The following is a 6491-nucleotide window of genomic DNA, read 5'->3' on the forward strand; positions in this document are numbered from 1 at the left end:
GAATGTCATGTTGAGGTTGTACAGGATGTTGTTGATAATGCCTTTTCTGGAGGACTGTGCCCAGTTATCATTGCCCTGTTATAGGAAGGATATTATTAGGCTGGAGAGGGGTCAGAAGAGATTTACCAAGATGTTGCCACGAAAGGAGGCTTTGAGTCATAAGGAGAGGCTGGATATGCTTGGACTTTTCTCACTGGACCATAGGAGGTTGAGGAGTTTCCTTATAGGAGTTTATAAAATCATGAGGGGTATAGATAAGGTGAATAGCAGGTGGCTTTTCCTTAGGTTGGGGGATTTCAAGACGGGGCATATTTTTAAGGTGAGAGAAGAAAGATTTAAAAAAGACATAAGGGACAACTTCTTTACACAGAGAGTAGTTCATGTGTGGACTAAACCTGAACTGAATTGAATTGAAATAAATTAGCTTTCTTGTCACGTCCTCAAATTGAGTGCAGTGAAAAGTTTATAAGTTGCCAGTTACAGTGCTTCCAGAGGAAGTGGTGGATGATGGTACAGCTATAACGTTTAAAAGATATTTGGATAAGTACATGAATAAGAAATGTTTGGAGGGATACGGGGCCAAGTGCAGGCAGGTGGGATTACCCAAGTTTGAGATTATAGTCAGCATGGACTGGTTAGACTGAAGGGTCTATATCCGCGCTGTATGACTCTATGACTGTATGACTCTATGACTGTATGGCTCTGTGACTGTATGGCTCTGTGACTGTATGGCTGTATGACTGTATGACTCTACGACTGTATGGCTATGATTGAGGGTGTTGTACTTAAATGCACACAGTATACTAAATAAGGTAAATGAGCTTGTAGTACAGATTGAAAATGACAGGTAAAATGTTGTGGATATCATAGAGATGTGACTGCAGGAGAATCAGGGCTTGGAACTAAACATCCAAGGATACACATCCATTCGAAAGGACAGAGATAGCAAGAACTGCAGATGCTGCAGTCAGGGATAACAAAATGTGGAGCTGGAGGAACACAGCAGGCCAGGCAGCATCAGAGGAACAGGAAAGCTGACGTTTCGGGTCAGGACCCTTCTTCAGAGTTCTGACCTGAAACGTCAACTTTCCATTCCCTCTGATGCTGCCTGGCCTGCTGTATTTCTCCAGCTCCACACTGTGTTATCGACAAGATGGGCAGATAGGCAATAGAGGCGGGGTTGCCTTGTTAGTAAGAAACTAACTTAAAGCGATAGCAGGAAGTGTTACACAGTGGAAAGCTTAAAATCTCTGTGTGTAGAGTTAAGGAACTGCAAAGGATAAAAGACCCTGATGGAAGTTGTGTACAGGCCTCCTAGCCATAGTCAGGATGTGGGGCAGAAAATAAATCAGGAGATAGATAAGACAGGTAAGTAAGGCACTATTACAATAATCATGGGAGACTTCAATATGAGGTGGACTGGGAAACAAGATTGGTGGCCCATCTCAAGAAATTTGACATTCTTGGAATGTCTATGAGATGTGTTTTTTTGGAGCAGTTTGTAGTAGAGCCCACTAGGGATTTGGTGATGTGTAATGAGGTAGAATTGATTAGGGATCTGAAGGTGATGGAACCCCTGGGGGCCAATGACCATAATACAATAGAATTCACCTTGTAGTTTGAGGGGAGAAGTTGGAATCAGATGTAACTACATTACAACTGAGTAAAGGCAAGTACAAGGACATGACAGAGGAGCTGCCCAGCAGGGCTGATGATGGGGCAACAATAGCAGGAGTTTCTGGGGCTAATTCGGGAGGCATAGCAGAAATTCATCCCAAGGAAGAAGAAACATACTGAAGGGAGAATGAGGCAACCAGGGCTGACAAGGGAAGTCAGGGATTGCATAAAAGCAAAAGAAAAAGCATACAATGTGGTGAAGACTAGTGGGAAGCCAGAAGATTGGGAAGCCTTTAAAAATCAACAGAGGATAACTCAGAAGAAAAGGGGCAGAAGATGAAATATGAGGGCAAGCTAGCTAGGAATATAAGATTGCAAGAGTTATTTTTAGATATATACAAGGCAAGAGAGAGGCAAGAGTGGGCAATGAACCGCTGGAAAATTATGCTGGAGAAGTATTAATGGGGAACAAAGAAACGGCAGAGGAACTGACGAGGTACATTGCATCAGTCTTACAGTATTAAGGGAGGCGATGGCCTCATGGTATTATTGGCAGATTGTTATTCCAGAGACCCAGATAACGTTCTGGGGACCTGAGTTTGAATCCCGCCACCACAGATGGTGGAATTTGAATTCAATAAATATCTGGAATTAAGAGTCAAATAATGACCATGAATCCATTGTTGATTGTTGGGAAAAACCCATCTGGTTCATTAATGTCCTTTAGGGAAGGAAACTGCCATCCTTACCTGGTCTGGCCTGCATGGGACTCCAGACCCACAGCAATGTGGTTGCCTCTTAATGCTCTCTGGGCAATTAGGGATGGGCAATAAATGCTGCCTGGTCAGTGATTTCGTCATCCTGTGAACGAATAAAAAAAAAGTAGACACCCACAGCATACAGGGTTCTGCTATAACACGAAGGTTACATTCCAGTGCAACATCGCGATATACAGAATCGCGCTATATAAATAATGGGGCCTATGGGAAAAGCAAGGTTAGTGGCACAAAGGACACGTAACTATTATATTTTTCAAAATTCTTCCTCACCTGCGTATCTTCATTCTTATAGCTGCGGTTATAATGACAGTTTATCAGATAGGTGATGCTGCAAAGAGGTAATACATTTACGAATCTGGCCTTGTATTTGAAGTGACAGCTGGGCTTTAAATAGAGTTCTGACTGGAAATCCCAGCAATGGTCAGTACTGCATGATAGTGCGAGCATGATCCAAATGAGGTGAGCAGTGCGAAGTTGTGTGCGATAAAGCTCACAGCTAACAACCCTTCATGAAACTCCCCTGAAATTGACACGTCAGCAAGTTTTAGTAAAATTCCCTCCTCCATTAAATGCTGATCTGATCTGACATTCCATCAGCACAGACGTCTGGATAGATTTTCAGATAAATGAAGCAGAGGAATCTGACCTTTCTTTCCTATGTAGCCCATTGACATTGAAGTTAATTGTAGGATTCAAATGCATTAAAAATCTGAGTAATATTGTATTCAAAACAGTGCTGGAAAAGAGCAGGTTGTTACACAGACAACTTTTGGTACAAATGATTTACATGAGCAGGTTCAAAAGTTCTTACATATTAGATATGTAATAAAATCTAGGCAAAAATACTCCACACAAAGGTGCATGTTTTAACAGCACTCATTATTTTAAACCATACTTCAATTTTCACTTATACCATCAATTTAGCGTTGGGGTCTATTCTTCTATTTAAATAAGCTGCATTTTTAAATAATGCTGATGCATTTAATATGTTCAGCATAAACGCTTCAAACTAAGACTTCACATAGTTTCCTAATAACATGGTTGTTCTCTGTGTGATGTTATATTTGAGGTTTATGACATAAAAACCATACTCGATAGAATTGTATTACAGCCAACACAAAATTTGTGTTTTACAAATACCATTCACCTATTCATCAATCACATCATAGCCAATTCACATTGCCGGAACACAGGTTGTAGGAAAACCCCCTGTACCAGAACTTCAAGAGAGTCGGGGGAGGAGGTGAGTGTAGTTGACCATCAATAAGGAGAAGATGCTGGGAAACTGAAAGGTCAGAAGGTGGATAAGCACCTGGACCAGATGGACTACATCCCAGAGTTCTGAAGGAGATAGCTGAGGAGATTGTAGAGGTATTGGTGGTGATCTTTCAGGAATCACTGGAGTCAGGGAGGATCCCAGAGAACTGGAAAATGGGTAACGTAACACATCTGTTATAGAGGGAGGCAGAAGCCAGGAAACTATAGGCCGGTTAGCCTGACCTCGGTCGTTGGTAAGATTTTAGAGTCCATTATTAAGGATGAGATTGCAGAGTATTTGGAAATGCATTGTAAAATAGGGCAGAGGGAGCATGGCTTTGTCAAGTGGACAGCATGCCTGACAGATCTGTTAGAAATCTTTGAGGATGCAATGAGCAAGTTAGAAAAAGGAGAGCCAGTGGATGTGATCCATTTGGATTTCCAAAAGACCTTTGACAAGGTGTCACACTGGAGGCTGTTAAACGAGAGTCCATGGTGTGCACAGCAAGGTATATTCAAGATGGTGCTGACACTGGGCGACTCCTTGCTAACTCCCTACAGCAGATCTTATTCTAACATTTCTTATAACCATTTTAAACCTAAATTCTAAGTCTGTAAAAATTACAAACAATGTTCTTTCATATCTACTTACAGGTTTGAGGATCCTACGAACGTCCAGACCTAAGTACTACCGACACTGGATTCACAGGCCCAGGACAAACCTACCGGCTTCCTGCAGGACCCACCAGGACACTTGGAACCAAGGTTCGAACCCTGACCGTGCAGCGATCTGAGCCCGTGGTGATCCGACCCAACCCGGAACAAAACTGGCTCCAACAGCGATCCCGAGGAGGTCCGACCAGCCCGGGCCTGATCTCACAACTACTTATCCCCAAGGAGGCCCAGCCTGATTGGACCAGACTAACACAAAACCAAAAGAACTGTGGATGCTGTAAATCAGGAACAAAAACATAAGTTGCTGGAAAACCTCAGCAGTATCTATGAAGAAAAGATCAGAGTTAACGTTTCGGGTCCATTCTGAGGAAGGGTCACCACAGTGGAAACGTTAACTCTGATGTTTTCTTCACAGATGCAGCCAGACCTGCTGAGCTTTTCCAGAAATTTCTGTTTTTGGACGAGACTAACTGAGCTGCTTGAGGGGCAGACTCGTACCACTGACTCTGGGGACCATCCAGATGCAGGAAACCTACAAGAAAATGGAGAAGATGCATTGGCCTTCAGGTGAGACCGAAACAACATGGTTTCAAGTGCCCCTCCCCAGCATATTCCTAGCAAAGGTCTAAGCTATCGAAAGCAAAACGGTTGAATTCAGATCTAGACTTATCTTCCAGAGGGTACTGAGAGATTGCTGTGTGCTCTGTTTTACAGAGACATGGCTCACTCCTAGCTGTGCCCTGCCAGTTGAGGTGTTCTCCATACAGACCACACAGCATCCTCAGGTAAGGCAAGGACAGAGGGGTGTTCTTCCTAATCAACACCTCCTAGTGCTCAGACACGGCAACCCTCGTGATCCACTGCTCCCTGGATCTAAAATACTTTACAGTAAAACGTCGTCACATCTACCTGCCGTGCAAGTTCAGTTCTGCCATCTTGACAGCAGTCTACATACCACCCCAAGCGAATGTGAAGAATTCCCTCGATGAAATTTACACTACCACAAACACTCTGGAGACAAAATTCCCTGAGGTCTTATTCATCATGGCGGATGACTTCAACCCGGCCAACCTCGAGGGTGCTGCCCAAATACCACCAACACATTCTCCTGCCCCCCACTAGAGGACCGAACATCTGAGACACTACTAAACAACCATCAAAAATGCTTATCACTCCATCCACCATCCACACTTTGGAAAATTAGATCACAATCCTCCCAGCCTACAAGCAGAAGCTTAAACAGAAGAATCCTTCACAGTAAGTAATAGAATGCTGGTCTGAGGCAGCGGAAGACCTGTCTCCAGGATTGCTTGGAATCAGTGGACTGGATCGTATTCAGGTAGTCAGCAGAAAACGTAGACGAGTACGCCAACACTGTCATGGACTTCATTAGCAAATGTGTGGAGGACTGCCTGCCAAAGAAGTCAATCTGGGTGTTCCCCAACCAGAAAACTTGGATGAACCAGGAAATCCACTACCTAGTGAAGACCAGGTGTGTAGCGTTCAAGTCAGATGACCCAGACTTATACAGAAAATCCAGATATGATCCCACAAAGCCACCAGGGATGCCAAGACCAAGTTAGAGGCCCAAACCAACCATATGAACAGCTACTGCCTATGGCAAGGCCTACGGGATACAAAATGAGCCATAGCAAGATAGCAGACAAAGACACATTCCCCACCACCGTTGTATGCAATGCTTTCTATGCTCACTTCGAGCAGAATGCCAGTGGTCCCAATAGCCCCGACCTCACCTGTTCCTTCCATTACTGCTGCAGACGTTACATCTGTGTTCCTGAGAGTCAACCCAAGGAAAACAACAGGCCCGGACAGAGTACCCAGACGTGCATTTAGATCCTGTGTGGACCAGTTGGCGGAGGTATTCACTAACATCTTCAACCTCTTCCTCCTAAGCCAAAGTCCCTACCTGCTTCAAGAAGACCACCTCATCCCAGTACCAAAGAAAGCACATGCAACATGCCTTAATGACCACTGCCCAGTGGCTCTGACCTCAATCATGAAGTGCTTCGAGAGGTTGGTTATGGCCCACATCAACCTGAGCCTCCCAGCCTGCCTCAATCCCCTGCAACTTGCCTACCGATGTAATGGGTCCATAGCAGACGCTATTTCCCTAGCCCTGCACTTATCCCTGGAACATCTGGA

The sequence above is a fragment of the Rhincodon typus genome, chromosome 34 (genome assembly GCF_021869965.1).
Source record: "Rhincodon typus isolate 14 chromosome 34, sRhiTyp1.1, whole genome shotgun sequence".
NCBI classification, from domain to species: domain Eukaryota; kingdom Metazoa; phylum Chordata; class Chondrichthyes; order Orectolobiformes; family Rhincodontidae; genus Rhincodon; species Rhincodon typus.